The sequence below is a fragment of the Bombina bombina genome, chromosome 5 (genome assembly GCF_027579735.1).
Source record: "Bombina bombina isolate aBomBom1 chromosome 5, aBomBom1.pri, whole genome shotgun sequence".
NCBI lineage: Eukaryota > Metazoa > Chordata > Amphibia > Anura > Bombinatoridae > Bombina > Bombina bombina.
The window spans coordinates 137,684,314-137,696,419 of NC_069503.1; the positions used below are offsets into that span (position 1 = coordinate 137,684,314).

General features: G+C 43.6%; 1 protein-coding gene across 2 annotated transcripts in view; it reads right to left on the reverse strand.

Moving 5' to 3' along the window:
- SETD2 (SET domain containing 2, histone lysine methyltransferase) overlaps window positions 1-12,106 on the reverse strand; it is a 284,758-nt gene that overhangs the window by 134,153 nt on the left and 138,499 nt on the right. The window lies entirely within an intron of this gene.

Below are 12,106 nucleotides of genomic sequence, written 5' to 3' on the forward strand. Positions count from 1 at the left end.
GAGGTCACAATTTAAGGCAGAATTAAATAAGATTTAATCTCCTGCAACAGAAATTTTTTTTCACTGTAAGTGCAATAAAATTGTGGAACTCATTACCTGAGGAGGCAGTAAATGCCAATACCCTAGATACATTTAAAAATGGTTTTGATACATTTCTGAATTCAGGGATATGATTGCTTGTGTTAAATGGGTCGCCTTTTTAATGGGATTAATTTAAGCTCAAATGAAGCTTTTATTGTAAGTATATTAAGATTTGTATAGGTTGAACTTGATGGACTTCTGTCTTTTTTCAACCTCATCTTTAGCATGTATGTTATGCATGCATTTGAATCATAATTGTCTAATATTCACTCTCCTGCTCATTTAAATATATATTTAAAGGGGAATAAACTAATGAAATAACATTTTATTACACTTTTATTCAATTTTTAAACAAATATAATTTTTTGATATTTGTTTAAAGGGACAGTAAAGTGAATATTAAAAGGGACAATAAAGTGAATATTAAAAGGGACAGTAAAACTTAAATTATGCTTACCAGATAATTTCCTTTCCTTCTGTATGGGAAGAGTCCACAGCTGCATTCCTTACTTGTGGGAAATAATGAACCTGGCCACCAGGAGAAGGCAAAGACACCCCAGCCAAAGGATGAAATACCTCCCCAACTTCCTCATAAGCCCAGTCATTCTGCCAAGGGAACAAGGAACAGTAGGAGAAATATCAGGGTGAAAAAAGTGCCAGAAGAATAAAATTTAAATTTAGGGCCGCCCATCGGAGAACACGGGCGGGAGCAGTGGACTCTTCCCATACAGAAGGAAAGGAAATGATCTGGTAAGCATAATTTAAGTTTTCTTTCTTAATATGGAAAGAGTCCACAGCTGCATTCTTTACTTGTGGAAAACATATACCCAAGCTCTAGAGTACACGGAATGCTAACGGGAGGGGAAAAAAAGAGAGGCGGACCCTAATCTGAGGGCACCACAGCCTGCAAAACCTTTCTATCGAAGGCTGCTTCAGCAGAAGCAAAAACATCAAACTTGTAAAGTTTGGAAAAACTATGTAAGGAGGACCAGGTAGCTGCCTTAAAAATCTGATCCATAGAGGCCTCATTTTTGAAGGCCCAAGAGGAAACCTTTGCTCTCGTAGAATGAGCCGTAATCCTCAGGAGGCGGCTTATGTGCCGCTGTCTCTATGACAATCCTCAGCCAAAAAGATAAGGAAGTCGAAGAGGCCCTCTGACCCCCACGCTTCCCGGAAAATAGAACAAACAGAGAAAGAAGTTTGTCTAAATTCCTTCGTGGCCTAAAGAGAGAACTTCAAGGCACAAACCACATTCAAAATTACGTTTTAAACGTTCCTTCGACGAAGAAGGATTAGGACATAAGAAAGGAACCACAATCTCTTGATTGATGTTGCGAATTGATACAACCTTAGGAATAAAACCTAACTTGGTTCGTAGAACAGCCTTATCAGCATGGAAAGCCAGATAAGGAGGGATGCATTGCAAGGCAGCAATGACAGATACTCTGCGTGTAGAAGCAATAGCCAGTAGAAAAGGAACCTTCCAAGACAACAATTTAATGTCTACTTCGTGCATAGGCTCCAACGGAGCCCAAAGCAAAACTTTAAGAACAAGATTTAAACTCCAAGGAGGAGCATTAGATCTAAACACAGGTCTGATCCTAGCAGAGCCTTAAATGACTGCACATCTGGAAGCTCAGCGAACCTCTTGTGCAGTAACAAAGACAGGGCCGAAGTCTGTCCCATCAGGGGACTTGCAGAAAAGCCCTTCTCCAGTTTATCCTGGAGAACAGAATAAGTAGGTCCTCAACACCTTATGATAGAGGCGACAAGCAACCAGCTTACGAGCTGGAATGAGAGTAAAAATAACTCTCTCAGAAAACCCTCTCTTGGCTAGGACTAAGCGTTTAACCTCCATGCAGTCAGCCTCAGAGAATCTAGACATTGATGAACAAAGAGACCTTGGTCAGCAGATCCCTGTAACAAGGTAAATTCCACGGAGGAGATGACATCCCCACTAGATCCGCAAACCATATCCTTTGCGGCCAAGACGGAGCAATCAGTATCACCGACGCCTGCTCTTGCTTGATTCGAGCCACTAAACCAGTAAGTAGTGGTAAACGGCCGGAAAAGATAAATTAGATTGAACCTCCAAGGCACCGCTAATGCATCTGTTAGCTCCGCCTGAGGATCCCTGTACCTCGACCCATATTTGGGTAGCTTGGTATCGAGACGTCATAAGATCTTCCTTTTGCAAATCTCCGCAAACACTTCGGGATGGAGAGACCATTCCCCCGGATGAAAGGATTGTCTGCTGAGGAAATCCGCTTCCCAGTTGTCCACACCCGGAATGTGGATCGATGACAGCGAACATATGTGGGTCTCTGCCCACTCCAGAATCCGAGATACTAACCTCATAGCTAGGGGGCTTCTCGTTCCCCCCTGATGGTTGATGTAAGCCACCGAGGTTATATTGTCTGATTGGAATCCGATAAACTGGGACAAACCCAGCAGAGGCCAAGCCTTCAGAGCATTGTATATTTCCCGATATTCCAAAATGAAATCGCGAGGGAGCTTTCCTCCTGAGTCCATAGACCCTGTGCCTTCCTGGCACCCCAAACAGCTCCCCATCCTGACAAGACTCGCAACCATAGTCACAATCATCCAGAATGGTCTTTAGACGGACATCCCTCGGGACAAGAGTTCCGGACAAAACCACCAAGATTCTCTTGATCAGTTGTCCAGAGAAATCTGCTGAGACAGATCCGAATGATCGCCGTTCCACTGCTTGAGCATGCGCAGTTGCAACAGCCTGAGGTGAAACCTGGCAAAGGGAATGATGTCCATGTTGGACACCATAAGACCAATCCCCTCCATACACCGAGCCACAGATGGCCTTAAGGAGGTCTGGAGGGCAAGACATGTTGAAGCTAGCTTGCAACGTCTTTGGTCTGTAAAAGCATGTCTATGGAGTCTATTATAGTACCCGGGAATTCTACCCTGGTACTTGATATAAGAGAACTCTCTCTAGATTTATCTTCCATCCATGGGATCGAATAAGACCGAGGAGAGATTCCGAATGGTCCACTCTTCGAAAAATTTCTTGAAAACGTAGCTAGACCCAACGAAAGTGCAATAAACTGATAGTGCTGGTCCAGGAACACAAACCTTAGGAACTGGAAGTGGTCCTTGAGGATTGGTACATGAAGGGAGCATCCTTCAGATCTATTGTGGTCATAAACTGCCCTTCTCAAACGAGGGGAAGAATGGACCCTATTGTCTCCATCTTGAACATGAGGACATATAAAAACTTAAGTACTTTAGGTCCAGAATCGGACGGAAAATTCCCTCCTTCTTTGGGACCATGAAAAGGTTTGAATAGTATCCCAAACCTCTATCTGTGATAAGCACCGGGACAATAACTCCTAAGAGGACAGTTCCTGTACGCACCCAAGAAAGGCTTCCCTCTTTTCTGGTCAGGAAGACAGGTTTGAGAGGAGGAATCTGCCCCTGGGTGGCTGAGACTTGAAACCTATCTTGTAACCCTGAGCTATGACCCATAGATCCTGCACGTCCCAGAACCAAGCGACTGAAAAGAGCGACAGGTTGCCCCCTACACGATCCAGAAGAGGACCAGGGACCGCCCATTTATGACGACTTAGACTTGGCGGGCTTCTTGCTCTGCTTGGATTTATTCCAGGACTGAGCTGGCTTCCAAGAGCGCTTGGTTTGCTCTGGCTCAGCGGAGGACTGCTGACTATGGGCTTTATCAAAACGAAAAGAACGGAAATTGTCCCTTAGACTAGTTCTTATTCTCTTACGGTAGGAGGACACCCTTGCCCCCTGTGACCGTGGAGATAATTGAGTCCAGGCCTGGACCAAACAAAATTTATGCTTACCTGATAAATTTATTTCTCTTGTGGTGTATCCAGTCCACGGATTCATCCATTACTTGTGGGATATTCTCCTTCCCAACAGGAAGCTGCAAGAGGATCACCCACAGCAGAGCTGTCTATATAGCTCCTCCCCTAACTGCCACCTCCCAGTCATTCGACCGAAGACAAGCAAGAGAAAGGAGAAACTATAGGGTGCAGTGGTGACTGTAGTTTAAAAATTAAAAAAAAAAAACCTGCCTTAAAATGACAGGGCGGGCCGTGGACTGGATACACCACAAGAGAAATAAATTTATCAGGTAAGCATAAATTTTGTTTTCTCTTGTAAGGTGTATCCAGTCCACGGATTCATCCATTACTTGTGGGATACCAATACCAAAGCTATAGGACACGGATGAAGGGAGGGACAAGGCACGGAAGGCACCACTGCCTGTAAGACCTTTTTCCCAAAAATAGCCTCCGAAGAAGCAAAAGTATCAAATTTGTAGCATTTAGAAAAAGTATGAAGCGAAGACCAAGTCGCCGACTTACAAATCTGTTCAACAGAAGCCTCATTTTTAAAGGCCCATGTAGAAGCCACCGCTCTAGTGGAATGAGCTGTAATTCTTACAGAAGGTTGCTGGCCAGCAGTCTCATAAGCTAAGCGGATTATACTTCTTAACCAAAAAGAAAGAGAAGTTGCTGAAGCCTTTTGGCCTTTCCTCTGTCCAGAGTAGACAACAAACAAAGCAGATGTTTGACGAAAATCTTTAGTAGCTTGTAAATAAAACTTTAAAGCACGAACCACGTCAAGATTGTGTAATAGACGTTCCTTCTTTGAAGAAGGATTAAGACACAGTGACGGAACAACAATCTCTTGATTGATATTCTTATTGGATACCACCTTAGGAAGAACCCCAGGTTTGGAACGCAAAACTACCTTATCTGCATGGAAGATCAGATAAGGGGAATCACACTGCAAGGCAGATAACTCTGAAACACTTCGAGCCGAAGAGATAGCTACCAAGAACAGAACTTTCCAAGATAAAAGCTTGATATCTATGGAATGCAGAGGTTCAAACAGAACCCCTTGAAGAACTTTAAGAACTAAATTTAAACTCCATGGCGGAGCAACAGGTTTAAACACAGGCTTGATTCTAACTAAAGCCTGACAAAACGCCTGCACGTCTGGAACATCCGCCAGACGCTTGTGCAAAAGGACAGATTTCTGCTCTGTCCTTTTGCACAAGCGTCTGGCGGATTAAGGAACTAGCTGACAATCCCTTCTCCAATCCTTCTTGGAGAAAAGACAATATCCTGGGAATCCTGACTTTACTCCATGAGTAACCCTTGGATTCACACCAATGAAGATATTTACACCATATCTTATGATAGATTTTCCTGGTGACAGGCTTTCGAGCCTGAATTAAAGGTATCAATGACCGACTCGGAAAAACCAAGTTTTGACAAAATCAAGCGTTCAATCTCCAAGCAGTCAGACGCAGAGAAATTAGATTTGGATGTTTGAAGGGACCTTGAAGTAGAAGGTCCTGTCTCAGCGGCAGAGTCCAAGGTGGAAAGGATGACATGTCCACCAGATCTGCGTACCAAGTCCTGCGTGGCAACGCAGGAGCTATCAAAATCACTGAAGCTCTCTCCTGCTTGATCTTGGCAATCAGACGAGGGAGCAGAGGAAACGGTGGAAACACATAAGCCAGGTTGAAAGACCAAGGCACTGCTAGAGCATCTATCAGCGCTGCCTTGGGATCCCTGGACCTGAACCCGTAACAAGGAAGCTTGGCGTTCTGACGAGACGCCATGAGATTTAGTTCTGGTTTGCCCCAAAGTTGAATCAACTGTGCAAACACCTCCAGATGGAGCTCCCACTCCCCCGGATGAAAAGTCTTTCAACTTAGAAAATCCGCCTCCCAGTTCTCTAATCCTGGGATATGGATAGCTGATAGATGGCAAGAGTGAACCTCTGCCCATAGAATTATTTTTGAAACTTCCAACATTGCTAGGGAACTCCTTGTTCCCCCTTGATGGTTGATGTAAGCTACAGTCGTGATGTTGTCTCACTGAAATCTGATGAACCTGACCGCAGCTAGCTGAGGCCAAGCCTGAAGAGCATTGAATATCGCTCTTAGTTCCAGAATGTTTATCGGAAGGAGTGTCTCCTCCTGAGTCCACAAGCCCTGAGCCTTCAGGGAGTTCCAGACTGCACCCCAGCCCAGAAGGCTGGCATCTGTCGTTACTATTGTCCAATCTGGCCTGCGGAAAGGTCATACCCTTGGACAGATGGACCCGAGATAACCACCAGAGAAGAGAATCCCTGGTCTCTTGATCCAGATTTAATAGAGGGGACAAATCTGTGTAGTCCCCATTCCACTGACTGAGCATGCAGAGTTGCAGCGGTCTGAGATGTAGGCGGGCAAACGGCACTATGTCCATTGCCGCTACCATTAAGCCGATTTCTTCCATACACTGAGCCACTGAAGGGCGAGAAGTAGAATAAAGAACACGGCAGGAATTTAGAACTTTTGAAAACCTGGCCTCTGTCAGGTAAATCTTCATTTCTACAGAATCTATCAGAGTTCCTAGGAAGGAAACTCTTGTGAGAGGAGATAGAGAACTTTTTTCTTCGTTCACTTTCCACCCATGCGACCTCAGAAATGTCAGAACAATGTCCGTGTGAGACCTGGCAACTTGAAAAGTCGACGCCTGTATCAGAATGTCGTCTGAGTAAGGGGCTACTGCTATAGCCCGCGGCCTTAGGACCGCTAGAACCTTTGTAAAGGTGCCGTGGCCAACCCGAAGGGAAGAGCCACAAACTGGTAGTGCCTGTATTGACCCTCCTGGATCATAGGAAGGATGGTTCGAATAGTCAACATCTTGAAGGATGGGACTCTGAGAAATTTGTTTAAGATCTTGAGATATAAGATTGGTCTGAATGTTCCCTCTTTCTTGGGAACAACAAACAGATTTGTATAAAAGCCCTGTCCCTGTTCCTCCTGCGGAACTGGGTGGATCACTCCCATAACTAGGAGGTCTTGAACACAATGTAAGAATGCTTCTCTCTTTATCTAGTTTGCAGATAAAAGTGAGAGATGAAATCTCCCTTTTGGGGGAGAGGTTTTGAATTCCAGAAGATAACCTTCCAATGCCCAGGGATCCTGGACATCTCTTGCCCAAGCCTGGGCGAAGAGAGAGAGTCTGCCCCCTACTAGATCAGTTTCCGGATCGGGGGCTGCTCCTTCATGCTGTCTTAGAGGCAGCAGCAGGCTTCTTGGCCTGTTTCCCCTTGTTCCAAGCCTGGTTAGGTCTCCAGACCGGCTTAGACTGGGCAAAAGTTCCCTCTTGTTTTGTGTTAGAGGAAGTTGAAGCTGCGCCACTCTTGAAGTTTCGAAAGGGCCGAAAACTAGACTGTTTGGTCCTTAATTTGTTGGACCTGTCTTGAGGACGGGCGTGACCTTTTCCTCCAGTGATGTCAGATATGATCTCCTTCAGTCCAGGCCCGAATAGGATCTGTCCTTTGAAGGGAATGTTGAGAAGTTTAGACTTTGAAGTCACGTCAGCTGACCAGGATTTAAGCCAGAGCGCCCTACGCGCCTGAAAAGCAAAACCTGAATTTTTAGCCGTTAGCTTGGTTAAATGAATAACGGTATCAGAAACAAATGAATTGGCTAGCTTAAGGGCCCTAAGCTTGTCAATAATATCTTCCAACGGGGTTTCAACCTGTAGAGCCTCCTCTAGGGACTCAAACCAGAAAGCCGCGGCAGCAGTGACTGGGGCAATGCATGCAAGAGGCTGGAGAATAAAACCTTGTTGAATAAAATTTTTCTTAAGGTAACCCTCTAATTTTTTATCCATTGGATCTAGAAAAGCACAACTGTCCTCGACAGGGATAGTGGTACGCTTAGCTAGAGTAGAAACTGCTCCCTCCACCTTAGGGACCGTCTGCCACAAGTCCTGTGTAGCGGCGTCTATAGGAAACATCTTTTTAAAAACAGGAGGGGGAGAGAATGGTACAAATGGTCTATCCCATTCCTTATTAATAATTTCAGAAAACCTTTTAGGGATTGGAAAAACATCAGTGTAAGTAGGTACTGCATAGTATGTATCCAATCTACATAATTTCTCTGGTACTACAATAGTGTCACAGTCGTCCAGAGTTGCTAAAACCTCCCTGAGCAATACGCAGAGGTGTTCAAGCTTAAATTTAAATGTAGACATATCAGAATCAGATTGAAGTATCTTCCCTGAATCAGAAAAATCACCCACAGATTGAAGCTCCCCTGCTTCAGCTTCATTATATTGTGAGGGTGTATCAGAGATAGCTACTAAAGCGTCAGAGAGCTCTGTATTTATTCTAGTCCCAGAGCCGTCTCGCTTTCCTTGCAATCCTGGCAGTTTAGATAATACCTCTGTAAGGGTATGATTCATAACTGCCGCCATGTCTTGCAAGGTATATGCAATGGGCGCGCTAGATGTACTTGGCGTCCCCTGAGCGGGATTTATAGGATCTCACACGTGGGGAGAATTAGACGGCATAACTTCTTCCTTGTCAATTTCTTCTGGTGATAAATTTTTTAAAGCCAGAATATGGTCTTTGTAATCTATAGTAAAATCAGTGCATTTGGTACACATTCTAAGAGGGGGTTCCACAATGGCTTCTAAACATAATGAACAATGAGTTTCCTCTATGTCAGACATGTTTAAATAGAATAGTAATGAGACCAGCAAGCTTGGAAAACACTTTAATAACTGCGAACAAGCAAAAAATAAAAACGGTACTGTGCCTTTAAGAGAAAAAAAAATCACAGAAACTGCAAAACAGTGAAAAAAAAGCAGTAAATCTTACGAAATTTTTACAGTGTGTATAATAGGCTGAAAGAGCATTGCACCCACTTGCAAATTGATTAACCCCTTAGTTTCAAAACCGGATCAAAAAAACGATATAAAACGTTTTTAAACACAAACACAACAAACTGCCACAGCTCTACTGTGGCCCTACCTGCCCATACAACGACTTTGGAAGGCACAAAAACCCCTTAGAGAGGTCCTATATGTTCAGAGGACTCCTTCAGGGAAGCTGGATGTCTCAAGCTGCAAAAACTAATGGAAAATAGGCCCCTCCCCACCTGTACTCACAGTGAGAGGGCCTTAAAAAACTATCCCTAGGCAAAATCTAGTCAGCCATGTGGAAAAACTGGGCCCCAGAATAAAGTTTTATCACCAATATGAAATAAACGTTTATACACCTCAAGCAAACGTTATATCTATTCAGTAATGTGAGTAAATAATAAAAATATTACCCTTTACAGCAAGCATGATACCAGTCGTTATTAAATCACTGTAATCAGGCTTACCTTAAATAAATCCGGTATTGTCAGCATTTTCTAGCTTATCATCTCTCTAGAAAAAATTAAAACTGCACTTACCTCAGAGCAGGAGACCCTGCACGCTATTCCCCCAGCTGAAGTTACCCATCTCTTCAGTTATGTGTGAGAACAGCAATGGATCTTAGTTACAACCTGCTAAGAGCATCAAAGACCACAGGCAGACTTCTTCAACTTTCTGCCTGAGGCTAAAATAATACAACTCCGGTACCATTTGAAAATAAACTTTTGATTGAAGATAAACTACATTAATGCACCACATCTCTCTAGCTGCTTCCCTTGTCGAGAGCTGTAAGAGAATAACTGGGAGGTGGCAGTTAGGGGAGGAGCTATATAGACAGCTCTGCTGTGGGTGATCCTCTTGCAGCTTCCTGTTGGGAAGGAGAATATCCCACAAGTAATGGATGAATCCGTGGACTGGATACACCTTACAAGAGAAATCTAGACTTAGAAGTCATATCCGCAGATCATGACCTCAGCCAGAGCCCAAGGGGGTAAGCAGAAAAGCTGAAGCCTTAGCATTCAGGCGAATAATCTGCTTAATAGCATCACAGATAAAAAGAATTAGCAACCCTCAAGGCCGTAATTCTTTCCTAAATAACGTCGACGGGACCACTCCACCCCTATCAAATCCTATAAGGAGTCGCAGCCGTAGGCAGTTTCTCCAGCCGCCGCAGGTTGAAACAAATATCCTGTATGTTGAAACATTTTTCTTAACAGAGTTTCCATCTTTTGTCTATGGGCTCTTTAAATGAAGAGCTATCCTCAAGCGGGATAGCAGTTTGTTTAGCAAGGGTGAAGATGGCGCCATCCCTTTTAGGGACGAAATCCCAAAACTCAATTGAGAGTCCAGGACCAGGAACAATTTCTAAAAGGAAGAAGAGGGGGAAAAGGAATCCAATCTTGTCCATTCATTCTTAATAATGTTTGCCATCAACAGGAGCAGGGAAGGATAAGGTACCACCCTGTACCCAAACTCTATACAATTTAGGAATCAAAGGTTCATCAGGCAATTTGGCCTCTGGAACCTCTAAATTCTCCAAAACTTCCTTTAGAAGAAAGCGCACATTCCTAAAATTAAAGTCTGGTTCCTCCGCAGCCGGAGGTTTAGAGGCAGCAGACTCCGATTCAAAATGTTCATACTCGAAGTCTCAGAAAGAACTTCATCCTCGGATAACCTTATTAGTTAAATCCAAAAAATGATCTGATGTACTCTGGGAAGGAGTGCAATATGTAACCTTTCGCTTGCGCTCGGCAGGTCGAGGGAAAGCATTAAAGGCCACAGACACCGCCATCTGAACTGCGCAGTAACGTCTGATGGAAAAAAGGCCCCCTCCAGATGGAGGATCAGCAATGCTACGGGAAACTGCATGTGTAGAGAGAGAAGAATGTAGGGTACGCACCTCACTGGACGACATCTCCTCAGAGATGGACGGCTCAGTGGTATCAAACAGGTTTGATATTATTACATTATCAAGGCATATGGAACATAATTGTGAGGGCGGATCTAAGGCCTCCTCACAATATAAACAGGAATTACTCTATAGCAATAGAGGGAGTACCCTCTAAAGAAACAGAATCCTTTGTCGCTAGTGCAAGAACCGGAGAACTATAGAAAATAAAACAATCTTGTTTTAGTCACAAAAATGGCACCCTTATAACCCAATGGCTGGGGCATTCCCCACCTCCTATGACCCAGACAGTACAGAGATTTATGACTCCTCTCTGATAGACACCCGGTCAAGAAAGAGGGAATGAAAACTGCACAATGTAGGACCGTCTCTGTTTTGAGATAAAGCGCACCAAACTTGTAAGCTGCACAGCTCTCAAAGTGAAAGTGAAACCTGTACATTCCATAACAGCCTATGAGCCCATAACATCTCGCACATAAAAGCAGCATAAAATCAAACAAACATATAAGATTATTCTCCCCTGTTCAATAATCCCCCTCAGGAGATATTAACCCTTGATTCTATACAGATAAAAGGAGTCACACTGTGACCCTGTCTTCTTGCGTTATCATACATGTATAAAAAAAGAAACGATCTTACCAGAATATATGCCGTGGAACAGTAACACAGTCCTTTAAGTTTGACAGATAGTAGCGTTGTTTCTGATATGGACTTGAGTGAAGAAAGCAGGAGCTGTTAATGAGTCCGGATGGTTTCACAGAAAGACTCTTCCTGCATCTCAGCACTCTAACTTTCATCCATGCTCTCACTGAGAGGCTGACAGGACTACTTAAAACTCCAGTTCCAATGGGAAGAGTACTACCCTCCATAAGAGACTACTCCGAAATCTTCTGACACTTCTCTGCCAACCTCCTGTGACGAAAGGCAAAGAATGACTGGGTTTATGAGGAAGTGGGGGAGGTATTTAAGTAAGGAATTCAGCTGTGGACATATTAAGAAGGAAAGTAAAAATTAAAAAGGACATTCTGGTCAAAACTGAAATGATTAATTTTAAGTATACAATCACTGTAATTGGTTGTCACAGTGTTTGAATATATGGTAACAGTCATACTTGAAAGCATTGATAGCTCCACATGCAGCCATCCTCCAGCAACAGCAAGAGATACACGCTGATCTTAGAGTATCTCATGTAATGAAGACTTGCATTATCACAGCCAAGTAGATGATCTTTAAGGGCGTATCAATGGATGCTCTACTCTGTATGGCACCCATTGTTAAGGGGTTAAAAGTGATGGCTACTGTATTGACATTGTATAATGCATTGGCTGTATTATCAGTTCTGCAGTATATAATGGTCTGTTGTATTACATATGGTTTGACTTGCTTATTGATTTAATTAACT